This window comes from Lithobates pipiens, unplaced genomic scaffold (genome assembly GCF_037356315.1).
Source record: "Lithobates pipiens isolate NorthernLeopardFrog02 unplaced genomic scaffold, aLitPip1_a1.2 Scaffold_8, whole genome shotgun sequence".
Taxonomy (NCBI): Eukaryota; Metazoa; Chordata; class Amphibia; order Anura; family Ranidae; genus Lithobates; species Lithobates pipiens.
Window position 1 is genome coordinate 574118463 of NW_027507903.1, and position 20549 is coordinate 574139011.

The window sequence follows — 20549 nt, forward strand, 5'->3', positions numbered from 1 at the left end:
GCCAATCTGCTTAGCGCATTGAAACAGGGCAAAATTACGCACGTGCCATGCATGACACACGTCTTAAACTTGGTTGTGCAGCGATTCGTTGTGAAATACCCTGGGGTCCAGGACATCTTGCGGCAGGCAAGGAAAATCTCAGCCCATTTCAGAAGATCTTACACGGCCATGGCTCGCCTTGCTGACATTCAGCGGCGACACAATCTGCCGGTCAGACGTCTTATTTGCGATTGCCCGACGCGATGGAACTCAACCTTCTATATGCTTGATAGGCTGCTCCAGCAGAAACGTGCAGTTAACGTCTACCTGTATGAACTCTGCGGCAGAACCGGTTCTGGGGAGCTGGGGGTTTTTTCACCGTGCCAGTGGCTGCTCATGCGCGACGCATGCAGACCTTTGCGGCCATTTGAGGAGATCACCAAACTGGTCAGTCGCAGCCATGGCGCCATCAGTGACATGGTACCTTATGCCTTCTTTATGGAGCGTGCATTGCGTCGTGTCATTGATCAAGCTGTGGAGGAGCAGGAGCGGGAAGATGAGGAAGTCGCAATGCTGGATGAATTCCCAGGAGGGGCTACTCTATCTGAGACAAGTGAACAACAGGAATCTGAAGAGGAGTCAGAGGAGGATGGTGCCGGGGCGGATGAGGAGGAGCAAGAAGAGCATGCTTTAAACCTTTCTGGGATCCCTGTTGTGCATGGATGGGGAGAGGAGAATGAAGAGGACGACATTATCCTGGATGATGAGCAGGAGCCAGGCCACCACACCACTTCCAGTTTAGTGCAAATAGGGGCCTTCATGCTCCAGTGTTTTAATAGGGACCCCCGTATAAAAAGCATAAGGGTCAAGGACCAGTACTGGGTGGCAACGTACTTAGACCCCCGGTACAAACACAAAATGGCGGAAATGTTACCGCCGTCACAGAGGGCTGTCAGAATGCAGCACTTCCAGACCTTGCTTCGAGAAATGCTGCATTCTGCTTTTGCGTGCACTGGCAGAGGAGCAATTCCCACTCCCAGAGAAGGAGTTGCGGGTACCAATCCAACAGCGCCTGCAAGAAGAGGCCGGTTTGAAGATGTGTTGGTGACTTCGGATATGAGGTCATTCTTTCAGCCGACCCATCAACAGGTGTCATCCGGATCCAGCATCAGGGAACGCCTAGACCGTCAGGTGTCTGACTACATCGGGTTAACGGCCGATGTGGACGCTCTGAGGAGTGATGAACCCCTGGACTACTGGGTGGGCAGGCTTGACCTCTGGCCAGAGCTTGCCCAATTTGCAATCGAACTGTTGGCTTGCCCCTCATCCAGTGTCCTGTCCGAAAGGACGTTCAGCGCAGCAGGGGGGATCGTGACCGATAAGCGTTCTCGCCTAGCTCACGACAGTGTTAACTATCTCACATTCCTAAAAATTAATGAGGCATGGATCTCAGAGGAATTCAGCACATGTGACCAGTAGACCATGTATATGTCTATACACAATTTTTTTAATCGAGCACACAGACCTTCTTTCTTCATTTGGCTCACTTCCTTGTACTAAAAAAGCACACCGTACTATATGCCCGTACCCTCCTGTTTGAAGAGGTTGAGCGGTGTCATATTTCTACTGGGGCTGCTTATTATGAGGGGCTCCCACCATCCCTGTGCTGTGCTGACTTCCTCCTGGGGCTGTACCTCTGCTGTGCATATTATGAGGGGCTCCCACCATCCCTGTGCTATGCTGACATCCTCCTGGGGCTGCTTATTATGAGGAGCTCCACCATCCCTGTGCTATGCTGACATCCTCCTGGGGCTGCTTATTATGAGGGGCTCCCACCATCCCTGTGCTGTGCTGACTTCCTCCTGGGGCTGTACCTCTGCTGTGCATATTATGAGGGGCTCCCACCATCCCTGTGCTATGCTGACATCCTCCTGGGGTTGCTTATTATGAGGGGCTCCCACCATCCCTGTGCTGTGCTGACATCCTCCTGGGGCTGCTTAATATGAAGGGCTCCCACCATCCCTGTGCTGTGCTGACTTCCTCCTGGGGCTGCTTATTATGAGGGGCTCCCACCATCCCTGTGCTGTGCTGACTTCCTCCTGGGGCTGTACCTCTGCTGTGCATATTATGAGGGGCTCCCACCATCCCTGTGCTATGCTCATTATGAGGGGCTCCCACTATCCCTGTGCTATGCTCATTATGAGGGGCTCCCACCATCCCTGTGCTATGCTGACTTCCTCCTGGGGCTGCTTACGGTGCAGGTGTCAGTGCTGTATATCACGGTGCTGATGTCAGTACTCTCTATCACGGTGCTGCTGTCAGTGCTGTATATTACGGTGCTGGTGTTAGTGCTTTATGTCACGCTGCTGATGTCAGTGCTCTCTATCATGGTGCTGGTGTCAAATGACTCTATCACAGTGCAGGTGTCATTGCTGTATGTCACGCTGCTGATGTCAGTACTCTCTATCACGGTGCTGCTGTCAGTGCTGTATATCACGGTGCTGGTGTTAGTGCTTTATGTCACGCTGCTGATGTCAGTGCTCTCTATCACGGTGCTGGTGTCAGATGACTCTATCACGGTGCAGGTGTCATTGCTGTATGTCACGCTGCTGATGTCAGTACTCTCTATCATGGTGCTGCTGTCAGTGCTGTATATCAAGGTGCTGGTGTTAGTGCTTTATGTCACGCTACTGATGTCAGTGCTCTCTATCATGGTGCTGGTGTCAGATGACTCTATCACGGTGCAGGTGTCATTGCTGTATGTCACGCTGCTGATGTCAGTTCTCTCTATTACGGTGCTGGTGTCAGATGACTCTATCACGGTGCAGGTGTCATTGCTGTATGTCACGCTGCTGATGTCAGTACTCTCTATCACGGTGCTGCTGTCAGTGCTGTATATCATGGTGCTGGTGTTAGTGCTTTATGTCACGCTGCTGATGTCAGTGCTCTCTATCACGGTGCTGGTGTCAGATGACTCTATCACGGTGCAGGTGCCATTGCTGTATGTCACGCTGCTGGTGATCATCTCCATCTTCTTTGCCTACCCTGACCTTCCCTCTCCTCCATTGCCTTCATGCGCTCCACAGTCCTGAATTGTCACAACAATTTCACATATAAAAAAAGAATGCTTGTAGTTGTCGATCCCAGATTCACCTCATACATCTGTTATGTCATTGGCCATGTGGTGGGACTATGTTTGCACAGCTATTAATTATTTTGTGGCTGCAAATTTGACCTGTAGGTTTGCAAAGTTCGCCTCCCATTGAAGTCAACGGGGCCCGCCGTGAACGTTACGGTTCGCGAACTATCGGCCGCGTTCGCGGTCCACGTTCGCAAAACATCCCGGTCGGAAGTCCGTCCATCACTACCCGACAACTAACGGCCAGGGTTGTCGGAAAGAGGCCCTTGTCCCCATCAACATGGGGACAAGGTGCTTTGGGGTGGAGGGACCACAGGGCGCCCCCCTTCCTCAAAGCACCCACCCCCCCATGTTGAGGGCATGCGGCCTGGTACGGTTCAGGAGGAGGAGGCACTTGCTTGTCCCCACCCCCTTTCCTGACTGGCCATGCTGCATGCCGTTTTTCAACATAGGGGTTACCCTTAAAACCCATACCAGGCAACGGGGCTCGCAAGGTGTCAATCTCGCCAATGGAGGTGGCAAGATTGACTTCCTTCTCTAGTCCCGTCGTACCTGAAGTCACGTTCAAAATGAACAGACTTTAGTCCATGTGTGGGCAAGTCTGTTCATTTAGAAAGTCCGGCGGACCAGCATACAGATGAGCGTATTGTCCGATCGAAAGCCGAGTCCGGCGGACAATTTTGCGTCAAGTCTTCTTTCTAAGTCTGCTGGACTTTTGGGAAGAAAAAGTCCACTGGAGCCCACACGCTAAGTCCGCTGGATAGTCCGCTCGTGTATACGCGCCATTACTGACACTTTTGACACTCTGCTGGAACTGTGTAATACAGTGATTAATGCTAAAAATATGCACTGACATTGTAATAATGACACCGGCTGGGAAGGGGTTAAACATTTAGGGCAATCAAAGGGTTAGCCGTGTGCCTAGCCAGTGTCTGTGTTTACTATATGTCCTGCTTTTACTAGAGGAAGAGATTGATTTGAGTCAGCAGGGACACAGAATCCATCCCTTCCCCCCTGTCAGAACTAAAGGATGCCTTGTTTACATAGACAGAGCTCTGTTCTGTGTCTCTGCTTGATGATCAGCAGGTGCCGGCGAACATCGAGTGTCCATCACCCCAGCTTCTACTGTGAAATATCACAGCAGAAGTTGCGCGTGAGCGCCCCTGCAGGCAGAAGTGCAGGATCAAGTATACATACGTGATCTGGTGCACAGCTGCCACCCTGTAGCAGTAAAACTGCTATAAGGCGGTCAGCAAGCGGTTAACCACTTACCCACAGGGCCATAGCTGAATGACGGCTACAGCATGATCGGATAACTCATATGACGTCCTCCCAGAATCTGGGAATGTCAGTGACCGTTGGGTCTTCCAGACCTGGCTCATCACAGATCGGGGTAAAGGGACAATCACAGCATCCCTTTACCATGTGATCGCTCCGTCCAATGACGGAGCGATCAGTTGTCAACAAACTAGAGCATGTCCAGTTTAGCTACTCCCCTCTCCTCACACGGATTGGCACAGTGTGCGAGGAGAGGAGGAAGGCGGTGCAGCAGCACTGTGGGCTGGATCTGAAGTTCCCACAGCGCTGATCTATGCCCATCCATGGCTCATCCATCCATCCTCATTCATCCTCATCCATCCATATTCACATCAATGCCACATCAGTTCTCATCCGCCACATCCATGCCACATCAGTGCTCATTGTTGCCACATCCATGCCACATCAGTGCTCAGCGGCGCCACATCCATGCCACATCAGTTCTCATTTGTGTCACATCCATGCCACATCAGTGCCACATCCATGCCACATCAGTTCTTACCCGTGCCTCATCCATGTCACATCAGTGCTCATCCATGCCACATCAGTGCTCATCCTTGCCACAACAGTACTCATCTGTGCCACATCTATGCCACATCGGTGATCACCCGTGCCACATAAGTGTTCATCCGTGCCACATCCATGACACATTAGTGCTCATCCGTGTCACATCAGTTCTCATCCATGCCACATAAGTGCTCATCTGTGCCACATCTATGCCACATCAGTTCTCATCCGTGCCACATCCATTCCTCATCAGTGCTCATCCATGCCACATCCATGCCACATCAGTGCTCATCCGTACCACATCCATGCCACATCCATGCCACATCAGTGCTCACCCATGCTACATAAGTGCTCATCCGTGCCACATCCATGCCACATAAGTGCTCATCCGTGACACATCCATGCCACACCAGTGCTCATCCATGCCACATCAGTTCTCACTCATGCTGCATCCATACCTCATCAGTGCTCATCCATGCCACATCAATGCTCATCCGTGCCACATCCATGCCACATCAGTGCTCAGCCTTACCACATATGTTCTCATCCGTGCCACATCCATGCCACAAAAGTACTCATCCGTGCCACATCCATGCCACATCTGTGCTAATCCATGCCACATCAGTTCTCATCAGTGCCACATCCATGCCACATAAGTACTCATCCATGCCACATCAGTGCTAATCCATGCCACATCAGTTCTCATCTGTGTCACATCAGTGCCCCTACAGTGCTTCACAAAATTGTAATAGGTAGTCAAATTAGATTTGAAATTGATGTCCCTAGAACACCTGATGGTGCTCCCTGCATGTTGGGACTCTGCATGTGGCCAGGCTCTGCAAAAGTCTCACACATGTGGTATTGCCTTACTCAAGAGGAGTAGCAGAATATATTTTGAGGTGTAGTTCTTGCTATGTACATGCTATGTGTAAGAAATATCTTATAAATTGACAACTTTGTGTAAAAAAATGCATTTTCATTTTCTTTCCACATTTTTTTAAGTTCAAAAGACTCATTATGCCTCATAGAATATAGGTTGGGGTGTTAGCTTTCCAAAAATTGAGTATTTTTTGGGAGTTTCCATTGTCCTATTGCTCCAGGGCCTAAAAAAGTGCGAACGGTAGTCAAGAAATTATATGTGTAATTTATGCACCTAGAACACCTGATGGTGCTCCCTGCATGTTGGACCTCTCTATGTGGCCAGGCTGTGTAAAAGTCTCACATATTTGGTATGGCCATATTCAGGAGGAGTAGCAGAATGTATTTTGGGGTGTAGTTGCAAGTATGCATATGCTGTGTGCGAGAAATAACTTGTTATTTTGACAATATTGTGGAAAAAAATAATAATTTTGAAAAGAATTGTGGGAAATAATTCCAACTTCAAAAAACACATCATGCCTCTTACTAAATACCTTGGAATGTCTACTTTCCAAAAAGGGGTCATTTTGGGGATATTTGTACTGCCCTGACATTTCAGGGGCTCAAGAAATTAGGTAGGCTGTCAGTATATCAGGTGTGATAAATATTTAGTGATTGGCACCATAGCTTTGGAAATTTCACAAAGACGAAATAATATACACTGTTTTGGGTTATTTTAAAATTTATGAAGAAAAATTAATAATTTGCAAACTTTTTAGAACAGAAACAAAGAAAAATGAGATACAACTACAACTACCAGTATATAGATCAGACCAAAATGAGGGACAAATGAGGAGGAAAGACAGACAGAGGGACTTTACTCCAAATCAGGGACAGTCCCTCAAAATCAGGTACAGTTGGAAACTATGCCTCTGGAAAGCCAAGATTTTGCTTGATGCCTGTTTTTCATAGCATGTATTGATGCTTTACAATGCTATAGCCTGCACACTGCCCTTTTCTGAACTTGAAAGTGTCTCAGTCCATTCCCTATAGAATCATTAAAGGTGAAGTTGTCCTTTACAAGTCGAATTTGTCAAGCTGAAGCGTGTCAGTGTACATTATGTCTGCACAGATACAATGGCATAATCTCTACTTTCATAATTGGCAGGGATTATTATTTCTTTACTATTGGCTGACAGCTCACATTCTGCTCAGGATTGCAGTGACTGTGCATAGTCTGCATACAGTTGTGACATTAATACAGAGATCAAAGACACAGTAATCATGACCGCACAGCTATATTTGCAAACACACTTCAGTTTTGCACATTGTACTTTTAAAGATAAAGTCAATTTTTACTGAGTTTTCACAGCTGCTCTCCAGATGTTGACATAGAGCTGGTACATAAGAAAAGGAGCAATAAAGAGCCTATGACTCTATGCTTTGGATTTGTTAAATGGAATAGCAAGAACCACTTAAAATGTCTTCTCTGTAGATTGTCAGCCATCATCAGCTCCTGATGATGTCATTGTGACGAAACACGTTGGACGGGGCTTGCTGGCACCACTGCTGTCCACCATATTCTGGTCTGTGGAACACAGATGGTTACTGAATGCAAAAACCTCTGTGTTGCAATACATGTGATTGAGCTTGTGTAATACAAGCAACAGTTTTATTAATTTTATATGTTTTTTAATAAACGGTATTGTGCTATGGGGTATTGCCTGGTGTATGTTCCCTAACATGCATGTATACCGGAACCAAAGAGTGGAGTACTGATCCACAAAAAAGCGGAGAGGACCAGAGTGGAGGCTGCTGTGGGTATATATAAAGCTGGCATAGCACCTTAGCTTGCAAAATATCGATACATAAGCCTGGCACTGGAGATCACTAAAGTGGCTGCTCTGGTTATATACAAGGTGAGTATAACATTTTGGTCTGGTGAGTTTGTAGGCAAAGGAGGGGAGCATGAAGTGGTGACCTGCACAGAGCACTTTTGAAGCACAATGGATTTGGATATATAATTTGTCATATATACAGCGTATTGACTAATATGAATGGACACGTTGGCACTTTATTTTATATGACCTTTAATAGACACTTTAGCACTTTATGCTACATGAATTGTACTATGTATTTATAGCACTATTCGTTTACTAATTGATTACTTTATAACACTTATAAGTATTTATTTATTTGCACTTTGAGTAGCATGCACATTTTGTGGTTTTGATTTACCTATATCACTTCTCGTTTCCAAAAAACAAGTTTATGTGCCATTAAAATAGGGGAAGAGTTTCAGACTTCCTTCCTTAGCTACAACATTACAAACCTGTATTGTATTGAGGTAGATAATAACAATGTGACTGAAATGCATGGGCAGTTTCAATGTACTTTCTCTGTTTGGAATCAATGTTTTTATACATGTCATGATATTTTTGCTGTCACCCCACCCCCCTATATGACTAATGGATAGATTCATGCAACTTCACATCACGATATAGAAATTTTACAGGAAGACCTGAACAAAATAATGGAGTGGGCAACTACATGTCAAAGGAGATTCAATGTGGAGAAATTAAAAGTAATGCATTTGGGGGCTAAAAACATAAACACAAACTATTTACTAGGGAAGAACCTCTGGGGGAATAAAGCAGTGGCATCTGGTGCTAAACAATTATTTGGGGGAGCAAACAAACTAAAAAATACTGGAAAAAAAAAAAACATAAATTGCACCCACTGTGCCCATCAAATGCAGCCACTGTGCCCATCAAATGTAGCCACTGTGCCCATCTTATGCAGCCACTGTGCCCATCTTATGCAGCCACTTTGCCCCATCAAATGCAGCCATTGTGCCCATCAAATGCAGCCACTGTGCCCATCTTATGCAGCCACTGTGCCCATCTTATGCAGCCACTGTGCCCATCTCATGCAGTCACTGAGCCATCAAATGCAGCCACTGTGCCCATCATATGCAGCCACTTTGCTCCATCAAATGCAGCCATTGTGCCCATCAAATGCAGCCACTGTGCCATCATATGCAGCCACTGTGCCCATCATATGCAGCCACTGTGCCCATCATATGCAGCCACTGTGCCCCATCAAATGCAGCCACTGTGCCCAATCAAATGCAGCCACTGTGCCCATCAATTGCAACCATTGTGCCCATCAAATTCAGCCACTGTGCCCATCAAATTCAGCCACTGTGCCCATCATATGCAGCCACTTGTGCCCCATCATATGCAGCCACTTGTGCCCCATAAAATGCAGCCACTTGTACCCCATTATATGCAGCCACTTATGCCATCAAGCGCTGCCACTGTGCCCATGGAATGCTGCCACTCTGCCCATCTAAGGCTGCCACTCTGCCATCAAATGCTGCCACTCTGCCCATCGAATGCTGTCACCGTGCCCATCCAATGCCGCCACAGTGACCCCCCCCCGCCTGCTCGCCATCAGCCCGCTACTTACCCTGTCTCAGTGGGGCAGCGCCTGACAGAGGTGAGCGGTGTCTTCCATTAGTCTCCTCCCGTCAGGCATCCAATCACAGCACCTATCGTTTCAGCCAATCAAGTGACGGGTAACAGACCCGCTTAACCTCATGCCGATATACGTCGGCAGAAGGACACATACAGGTAGATTAACGTACCTGTATGTTGCCCGTTAAGAAGCGGTTTGCGGGCACGTCCGTGCGCCCGCTGTGACCTCTGTGAGTGTGATCGAGGGTCCCGCGGACTCGATATCCGCGTGGATACCCGCGATCGTCTCACGGAGAGGAAGAACTTGGAAATGCTGATGTAAATAAGCATTTCCCCGTTCGGCCTAGTGACACTGACACTGATCACAGCTCCCTGTAATTGGGAGCGGTGATCAGTGTCATGTCACACATGGCCCTTCCCCCCCACAGTTAGAATCACTCCCTAGGACACACTTAACCCCTACAGCACTCCCTATTGTTTAACCCCTTCACTGCCAGTCACATTTCCACAGTAATCAATGCATTTTTAAGCGCACTGATCGCTGTATGAATGTGAATGGTCCCAAATTAGTGCCAAAAGTGTCTGATCTGTCCGCCATAATGTCGCAGTCATGATAAAAATCGCTGATCGCCGCCATTACTAGTAAAAAAATAAATAAATAAAAATGCCATAAAACTATCCCCTATTTTGTAGATGCTATAACTTTTGCGCAGACCAATCAATAACCGCTTATTGCGATTTTTTTTTTTTACCAAAAATATGTAGAAGAATATATATCAGCCTAAACTGAGGAAAAAAAAAATTTTATATATTTTTTCGGAATATTTATTATAGCAAAAAGTAAAAAATAATGCGTTTTTTTCAAAATTGTCGCTATTTTTTTGTTTATAGCCTAAAAAATAAAAACCGCAGAGGTGTTCAAATACCTCCAAAAGAAAGCTCTCTTTGTGGGGAAAAAAGGACGTCAGTTTTGTTTGGGAGCCACGTTGCACGACCCCGCAATTGTCAGTTAAAGCGACGCAGTGCCAAATCGCAAAAAAACGCTCTGATCTTTTGCCAGTCAAATGGTCCGGGGCTTAAGTGCTTAAAGAGTATCTAAATCCAAAAATAAAAGTTGAATATACTGCAGATTACCAATCCTTAAATGTGGTTGTTGCATTAGTTTCCTTTTTTTTTTATTCTTTCATCTGGTGATCCAGGTATTAACATGCTTCCTGTCCCAGGATAACTCCATTCTATGGAGGAGCAGCGGAGTCACCCATGGAGATGTAAGCAAGGGTGAATTCACTGCCTAGCTAGAGGACTAGGATGATGGGAGTAGAGCCTCCTGGACATGGAGATGTACTGAGAGACTAGGACTAGGACTAGAATTGATTTATTGCCCTAGACCAGTGATGGCGAACCTTGGTACCCCAGATGTTTTGGAACTACATTTCCCATGATGCTCCGGCACTCTGCAGTGTAGGTGAGCATCATGGGAAATGTAGTTCCAAAACATCTGGGGTGCCAAGGTTCGCCATCACTGCCCTAGACTTATTGCTCTCACTCCGACATTTGTGGCGATAGCTAACGTGTGGTGCATTCAAATTTTAAAAACACATGCATTATTTTTATTTAATTTATAGAAGCAACAGCAGCCATGAGCTTGTTTAACTATTTGCATACCAGGCTTTTTATAAAGCGAGCCAAGTATACCCACCAACCTTCTTCTGTAGTGCTGGAATCTTCTGGCATTGCCCATCTTGACAACCAGCACTACAAATACCACAGCACGGAGGTCCATCCCTGCAGCACCAGCAATGTGAAAGTCTACATTGGCACTACACACAATCTCCTCTACTTCTAGCTGCTTATATCAGCTTGAACATTTTACGATCTACAAAGAAGTTTCAAATCTTTTTGTCATGGAAAGTGACATTAACTGCTTTGTAAAGTCACTCTGAGTAGGGTGAAAGTGTAAATGGAACCATATAAAGCATGATTTTACAATCATCTTTTGTTTGTACCTCTTAAGTCCAAACCCATTAAATCTTAATGATTTATGATACCATTCTGCTGTCCATTAGAATCATTTACTGCAGTTGTAAACTGCTGAGAGCAACTCAAATATATTCTACATAGTGGAGTAACAGTAGAGCTGAAACCTGATAGTGGTTTGTTTAAAGTGGAGACATCAATTGTATTACATCTGTGTTAAAGTTCCTCCATATCAGAACAGGCATTTCCTTTAACCACTTCAGCCCCGGACCATTTTGCTGGTCAAAGACCAGACCGTTTTTTGTTATTCGGCACTGCGTTGCTTTAACTGACAATTGCGCGGTCATGTGACGTGGCTCCCAAACAAAATTGACGTCCTTTTTTTCCCACAAATAGTGCTTTCTTTTGGTGGTATTTGATCACCCCTGCGGTATTTATTTTTTGCGCTATAAACAAAAATAGAGCGACAATTTTGAAAAAAAAATATTATTTTTTACTTTTTGTTATAATAAATATCCCCCAAAATTATATAAAAAAAATTTTTTCCCACAGTTTAGGCCGATACGTATTCTTCTACATATTTTTGGTAAAAAAAAAATTGCAATAAGCGATTGATTGGTTTGCGCAAAAGTTATAGCGTTTACAAAATAGGGGATAGTTTTATGGCATTTTTATTAATAATTTTTTTTTTTACTAGTAATGGCGGCGATCAGCGATTTTTATTGTGACTGCGGCATTATGGCGGACACATTGGACATTTTTGGGACCATTGTCATTTATACAGCAATCACTGCTATATAAATGCAGTGATTCCTGTGTAAATGACACTGGCAGTGAAGGGGTTAACCAGTGGGTGGCAGTGTAGGGGTTAAGTGTTCCTAGGGTGTGATACTAACTGTTGGGGGCTGGGCTTTAATTTAGTGAACACTGATCTCTGCTCCAATCACATGGAGCAGAGATCAGCGTCACTAGTTGCTAGGCAGAACGGGGAGATGCTGGTTACAACGGCATTTCCTCGGGGGTTCCGACCAGCTCTCGATGGCAGGGCGGCAAATTTAAAGGGACGTACAGGTACACCCATTTGCCTGCCCGTGCCATTCTGCCAATGTACATCGGCGTGCGCTGGTCGGGAACCGGTTAACAGCTTTAACCAAGCCACTTAAAGCTTGCTGAAAAGCTTTATGCCCCGTACGAATGATCGGACTTTCCGGCAGACTTGGTCGGCAGACCAGAATCCGTCGGACAATTCGATCGTGTGTGGGCTCCAAAAGTCATGTGGACCTAGAAATAAAACATGTTTCAAATCTATCAGACGGACTAAAAATTGGAAAAACCGTTCGTCTGTGTGCTAGTCCGAGGGGCCAAATACAACGCAAGGGCAGCTATTGGCTACTGGCTATTGAACTTCCTTGTTTAGTCCCGTTTACGTCATCACGTTCAAAACGTTTCGTTCAGAAAGTCTGACGAAAGTCCGTTGGGAAGACCATCGGACCTAGTCCGTCAAAAAGTCTGGGTGTGTGTACGCGGCATTAGAAATGCTTTTCAAAGCTTGTTATACGTGAACTTTTATGAACTGAAGCCCTTGGCTTTGGACGGAGGTGTTTATTTACTAAAATTGGAGAGTGCAAAATCTTGTGAAGCTGTGCATGGTAGAAAATCAGATTCTAACTTCAGCCTGTTCAATTAAAGGGGTTGTAAATGTACATGTTTTTTCACCTTAATGCATTCTATGCATTATGGTGAAAAAACATCCTACGATTAGCGCCCCCCCTGTTTACTTAGCTGAGCCCTCGAAAGTCCCGTGTCGTGAACACGCTGGCTTCTCGACCTGGCTTCTCGGCTCTTCTCGGCTCATTCATTGGATGATTGATAGCAGCGCAGCCATTGGCTCCTGCTCCTGTCAATCATCAATGACACGGCATGAGGGTCGGTGGGGCAGAGTGATACGGTTGGCGGCTGCAGCCGCCAACCGTATCACTGTATCACGGGAGCGCACCCACAAGCTAACTTGGGAGAGAGCTTCCCAGAATGGGGGTTAGCTGATGCGGAGAGGAGCCGAGACAGCCACCGAGGGACCCCAGAAGACGAGGATCAGGGCCACTCTGTGCAAAACTAGCTGTACAGTGGAAGTAAGTATGACATGTTTTTTATTTAAAATAAAAAAAAGGAACCTTTTCAACCTCTAAGCTTTGACAAAAGCAACTGGAAGTTGATTGGTTTCTATCCAGACCTGCACAAGATTTTGCACTCTCCACTCTTAATAAATCAACCCCATATTGAAAGGAAAATTGGAGATTTTGAGATTTTTTTTTGAGTTAAGAATAAATACATGAACAACACTCTTTTTTTACTTAAGAATACATGATTGTAAATCATTTTTTAAACCAGTTTAAAGTCACTTTAAAGTGCATCTAAACCCAATAACAAAATTACAATATGTTATATTGCAGGTTTTCATTTTTGATTGTGATGTTATTAGTTTTCATAAATAAGCAATACAAAAAATAAGGCCACATATATGGCTATTAAGGACTAATTTCTGCTAGGTAGAGGCCTTTCCATGTGTGTTATGGGGTTGGGTAAGCGACTATGGGTAGTAGTTATGTGTGAGCGAAAGAATTCCATAAATGCGTTTTGGGAATATGAAGTGGAGAATGGTGGTGGGGAAGGTAGGGAAGGATTAAACACAGAAGGGAGGTGATAGGAAGGAAGCAGGAAAATGATATAACAAAAAGATGGGGGGGCGGGAATGAGGTGAGCGTTAAGCCTCGTACACACGATCAGATTTTCCACAGACAAAACCTCTGACTTTTGTCCGAAGATGTGTGCCTGGATTTTGTCTTGCATACAAATGGCAAAGAATTGTTGGCCAATGAACACGAACGTGTTACGAAATGGAGGAGATAACGTGTTATTTATTATTGGCCTTGGCGTTATTGCTTTGAACCAAGTTCAGTCCAAGAACAGGTGGAGGAGGAGGAGTTCTTGGACCCCAAATGAGTTGCTTTATTAATCGTGACTAATTATGTCATATGCCTTTGCTGCGGGAGCTCCAGGAGAATAATCCAGATGATTTTCGGAATTATCTCCGGATGACGAACCCCTGCTTTCACAAACTCTTGGCATTATTGACTCCCTATATTAAGAAGCAGGACACATGCATGAGTCTTTTATTTTATTTTTTGGTTGAATACTAATGATTTGATTTGTTATATTTTTGGATGCATTTAATGCACCTTTTGGTTAAGCTCTATTGGTAAATAGTATGTCTAATTTTATTATTCTTCTTTTTTTTTTTTTTTTTTTTTTTACTGCACAATAAAAAAATTGTGGAGAATAATACTTGGCTATGTGTTTTACTTCCAATGACAGTTTGGGAGAAGGCAGTTACATTTAAAAAAATACAATGTAAAATTGGCAAGGGACACCAACATAGTTGTATCATTGATATGAAAAACTACGGGATAATGGTGTTGTGGTAACTTGCCCCCCCCCCCCAAAAAAGCATCATGATATTATTCTTGATATCACTAGGGGAAAAAAAAGCCTTTGAAAATGTGTTTGCAATAACTCCATCAGCAGGATCACCAGCAAAGCAGCTTCATTATTATCCCATTAAAAAAACAAGAGAATTGTCCGCTGCAATTGGAGATTTCATAATTTGACATGTCACGAATGTTAATTCTCCATTACGAATGCTAGTTTACCCAACCGAAAAATGCGTGTTTGTACTTTGGACTTGTGACAGACTTGTGTATACATGTTCGGAAAATCCAACAACAGATATTTGTCCACGGAAAATTTTAAAACCTGCCATCTAACATTTGTCCACGGAAAATCCGACAATTGTCCGATGTCGGATTTTCCACCAACAGCCTTTCATCACACATTTCCTGTCGGAAAATCCGATCGTGTGTACGAGGTTTAAGGGAGCAGGAAAGGAAAGACAAGATGGTGTTACTGGGGAGTGGGGTGGGTGGTATGGGAAGGGGAAGCATAGGGCTTAAGGTAGGAGGCGGGGAAAGGGGAAGCGTAGGGCATAAGGTAAGAGGCGGGGAAAGGGGAAGCATAGGGCTTAAGGTAAGAGGCGGGGAATTGGCTTCATGACATACTTGAAGGAGGATTAGGATGGTAGTGTCTCCTTATGTATTTGGGAAAGGCTTGAATTCTGCAGTGTCCCTAAGCACAACTCATGTAGCCCATGTATGTGTGAAGTTGTCTTGTTTGTCGCCTTCTTCTGCCATGAGGCATTGTTCCGTGCTCATAATGTGATCGAGTTCAGAGACCGACTTCATGAGGAAGGGTAAGCAAATGATGTGGAATCACAGTCCTAGCTGAAATAAGAAAGTGTGTGAGGAATATCTTTTTAGCAGCCTTAAAGTGGTTGTAAACTCTGTTTTATTATTTTTACCTACAGGTAAGCTTATAATAAAGCTTACCTGTAGGTAAAATGAATATTTCCTAAACATGCATCGTTTAGGAGATACTCTATTGAGCAGCAGCCGGCGCATGCGCTCTGAAGGAACAGCATACCCGTGCTGTTCATGCAGAGCTGTGTGCCATGGTCGAGACATCATCGCAGCTCCACCAATCAGAAGGCCAAATTCCACAAACCCGGAAGGAAGGCTGGGTGAAGATGGAAGCCTCTGCAGTGGGGAAAGCACTGGATTCCTAGCAGGATCAATAGGCATTTTTCGCACTTACTAAAGAAATATAAGAAAACATTTTCTATGGTATATTTGGCAGACCAAAATAGCAATAAGACGAATATGAGAAGTTTATTGTTAGTTATTACTACTATTACAGTTTAATAGTCTGGGAGCTTTAACATATGAGTACTGACATCAAAAAATATATATTTTGCCTACCCCCTCCGCTAATAACCGTTGGCTCATCTCCATGATGGGTGATATCATTGACGAATTGTGAGGCAGAAGAGGATGGACAAGTTTCGCTTCATTTCTTGAACATTATACATTTCCATGGATTTGGGGGCTGCCCTATGTTATGCTGGTTGTTCATCTGGTATTCTGTAAGTAGAGATGTGATATCCTCTACAAATCCCAGGGTATCTCCCTTGGCAAGGTTCTACTTCCAAAGACAAGTGGCAAACCTTGGAAACCTAACAAAGATCAGACAAGATAAATAATGATAAAAGTGAAAATAATATTTGAATTATGCTAACATTTACCTCTGTAAACTTTCCCTGAAGTTATGCCTTTAATACATTTGGTTCTAATTAAATTCATTCAGCCCGGGCATAAGGTCACAATGATTATAAAAACACCAGCAATCATCGCCAAGTTCTGCTTTATAACTGAATATCTCCAGTTTCTGGAGAGCAGTCACGATGCTCATATACGAGTCTTGTTTTAAGTATTTTTCTATAATAAGCTACCCTATTATTACTGGCTTCAGCCTCATGTAATCACTGGGTTGCTGCAATAAAACGGATGTTTTCATAACCCTAATCTTTTGTGCCTGCCATAGAAAACTCAACCTTCTGTATGGCCGCAGGGAGTGATCTGAAGGTCAAATGACTAATGTGTCTGATAACACTAATCTGGCGCAAGTCCGACAAGGTTATGATGCATACTGGGTAGTGCATAAGGCATAAGCCTGGTTATAGACAGAATAACCAATCAGATCCCTCTTTATGGTTGATCAGATGGATGCTGTTATTGCAACTGGCAAATACTCATTGCTTTCAGCTTTGGTCCACTGAAAAAGCCCAAATGTCTTACTTGTTTAACTTGGTCTTCTATATCTCAAACTGGTACACCTTTTTGGAGAACAGTTGTTAACAGTGATCAGAAGCTCAAGCCTTAGTGATGACTTAGTGATGGCCCAAATTCAAAGAATGAGGCTTCTATACAGAAAAACTGAAGGCTGCATGACGACATTGTGCTGCCCTACTTAATGTATTCTTTTCTGTATTTTATTGCTCTGTAGTATGCTACGGAAATATTTGGCCCACTACAACTTTTTTCCCTCTGTTCTCTCTTTCAGATTAGTCCTAGTTATTCTAGTCCCAGCTAGACCCTCTCTGTGTTAGTAGTTCGCAGAGACAGGGCTTAGGAAAGTCATTTGTCTTCTTAAGCCTCATACACAGGATAGGACTTTGTACAAACTTTCCCTTGGATTTTTGTACAAAGGGCGTTGGCCCTGAACTTGTATTGCATACACACAGCAGGACTTTTCCAGCCAACTTTCACCAAATCATGTGGTTTTTCTGCTCTTTACCGCCACCTTTGGTCAACTTCTGTATTGTTGTCTGATCTTTTGCATTGGTTCTGAGGATGCCCGTTTGTAATTTGTACAAAAGTCCTATGGTTTTCTGTACACACGATCAGACTTTGCTCCATCGGACTTTTGTTGCCAGAAAGTTTGTCCGTTCGCACAGCCAACAAAAGTCAGATGAAACCAAAAAAGTTTGTCCGATGGAGCGTACACACGGTTGGATGTTGCTCCAAAACAGCTAATTTGCATGTTTGTTGTCAAAAAGTCTGATAGTGTGTATGGGCCTTAAGAAGGTATGTCAATGTATAAAGTTGCATTTGAAACAAAACAAACATTGTGACATCTGGTGATCTCATGGGCATATGTGATGATGTTACATGAAACAACCAGGTGATAGTTATCTTTAGGTACCCTAGGTGTTGTCTATAGGTACTGTAAAATAAATCATATTCATTAGCAATTGATTAGGTTGTAAATTACTTGTAATGTACGGAAAGCCCTAGCATGCTGCTCACTTGCGAGGGCCCAGATGTGAACCTGCAAACTCTGTGGTGTCTGGCTGTGGCTTTTCACGGAGTGCCACCTGACATGCTGGACAGCTCTCTGCCTGGTCTCTTGGACAATCTTGCCTTATCTCTTGTTTCCAGCGAACCTTGAACTCTTTGCTCCTCCAATGAACTTCCTAATATAAGCCATATCTCTGTACTTTCTGTTTGCCAGATTATTCTGTCATGGTCAGGGGTCAGGCTTGGGGACCATAAGGACAGCTGCAGGTACATAAAGGAGCAAGGTATTGGCTGGTGAAGAGTACAATAATATGGAAAACAGGAAGTGCAGAGACAAGGCTTAAATCAGGATGTTCATGGGAGGAGCAAAAGAGTTCAAGGTTCACCAGAAATAAGAGACAAGCCAAGATTGTCCAAGGGATCAGAGAGGGAGCTGACCAAGATCTCAGGTGGCACAGTGAGAAGATCTATCAATGACTTGCTTGCCCTAGACCATGGGTCTCCAAAGTACGGTACACGGGCCACATCTGGCCCGCTAGGACGTTTTTACATTTCTACAGTCATAAGACTCGCTGCAGGGATGGTCTCTCTACCAAAGCTTTGTCAGGTTGCCAAACTTGTGATGCATAATCACCCCCACCCCTGCAGTATACAGCGCAAGTCTCGTAACCACTCCCAGGGTCTGGCCTCAACCAATAAGGTTATTTAGTGCAGACCGGCTGAAACTCTTGGCTCCCATCCCGCTGTTTACATTGGTGTCCTTTAACATTGTCATTTTTCATACAGCGTGCCTGTGAAACAGCGGGACGGGGCCTGAAACCAGGAGGTGCAGAAGATTTGCTTTGAGACACACTGTAAAGTGGTAAAGTACGGGGAGATTGATGGGGAGGAAACAAATGTGGGGCATGGGGATGAATTTTCTCTGTTTAATGACACTGAAGGGGATACAGTGATGGTGGTGGGGGTTGATGGCACTGAAGGGGACAAAGTGGTGGTAGGGGGTTTAATGGCACTGAAGAGGACACAGTGGTGGTAGTAGGGGGTTGATGGCACTGAAGGGGACACAGTGGTGGTGATGGGGGGTTTAATGGTACTGAAGTGGACACAGTGGTGGTGGTAAGGGGTTGATGGCGCTGAAGTGGACACAGTGGGGGTGGTGAGGGGTTGATGGCACTGAACTGGACACAGAGGTGGTGGTGGGGGTTTGATGTCACTGAAGGGGACACAATGGTGGTGGGGTTGATTGCACTGAAGAGGACACAGTGGTGGTGATGGGGGGTTTAATGGTACTAAAGTGGACACAGTGGGGGTGGGGGGGGGGTTGATGGCACTGAAGGGGACACAGTGGTGGTGGTGGGGGGGTTGATGGCACTAAAGGGGACACAGTAGTGGTGGTGGGGGGTTGATGGCACTGAAGGAGACAAAGTGGCGGTGGTTAGGGGTTTGATGTCACTGAAGGGGATATGGTGGTGGTGGGGTATTTGATGGCACTGAAGGGGACACAGTGGTGGTGGTGGTGGGGGGGATTTTATGGCACTGAATGGGACACGGTGGTGGTGGTGGGGGGGTTGATGGCACTGAAGTGGACACAGTGGTGGTGATTAGAGGTTTGATGTCACTGAAGGGGACACAGTGGTGAGGGGGTTTATTGCACTAAAGAGGACACCGTGGTGATGGTGGTGGGAAGTTTGATGGCACTGAAGGAGACACAGTGGTGGTGGTTAGGGGTTTGATGTCACTGAAGGGGACACAGTGGTGGGGAGGTTGATGGCACTGAAGGGAACAAAGTTGTGGTGGTGGGGGGTTTGAAGGCACTGAAGGGGACACAGTGGTGGTGGTGGGGGATTGATGGCACTGAAGGGGACACAGTGGGGGTGGTGTGGGGTGTGATTGCACTGAAGGGGACACGCTGGCGGTGGTGGGGATTGATGGTACTGAAGGGGACACAGTGGTGGAGGTTGATGGCACTGAAGGGGACACAGTGGTGGTGGTGGGGATATGATGGCACTGAAAGGGAGACAGTGGTGGCGGTGGGGGGGGGGGTTGATGGTACTGAAGGGGACACAGTGGTGGTGGTGGGGGATTGATGCCACTGAAGGGGACACAGTGGTGATGGTGGGGGTTTGATGGCACTGAAGGGGACACAGTGGTGGCGGTGGGGGGTAGATGGCACTGAAGGGGACACAGTGGTGGTGGTGGGAGATTGATGGCACTGAAGGAGACACAGTGGGTATGGTGGGGATTTGATGGCACTGAAGGGGAAACAGAGGTGGTGGTGGTGGGGGGTTGGATGGCACTGAAGGGGACACAGTGGTGAGGGATGATAGCACTAAAGGGGACACAGTTGTGGTGGGGGGGTTGATGGCATTGAAGGGGACACAGTGGTGGCGGTGGGGGGTAGATGACACTGAAGGGGACAGAGTGGTGGTGGTGGGGGATTTATGGCACTGAAGGGGACACAGTTGTGGTGGTGGGGGTGTTTGATGGCACTGAAAGGGACACAGTGGTGGCGGTGGGGGGGTTGATGGCACTGAAGGGGACACAGTG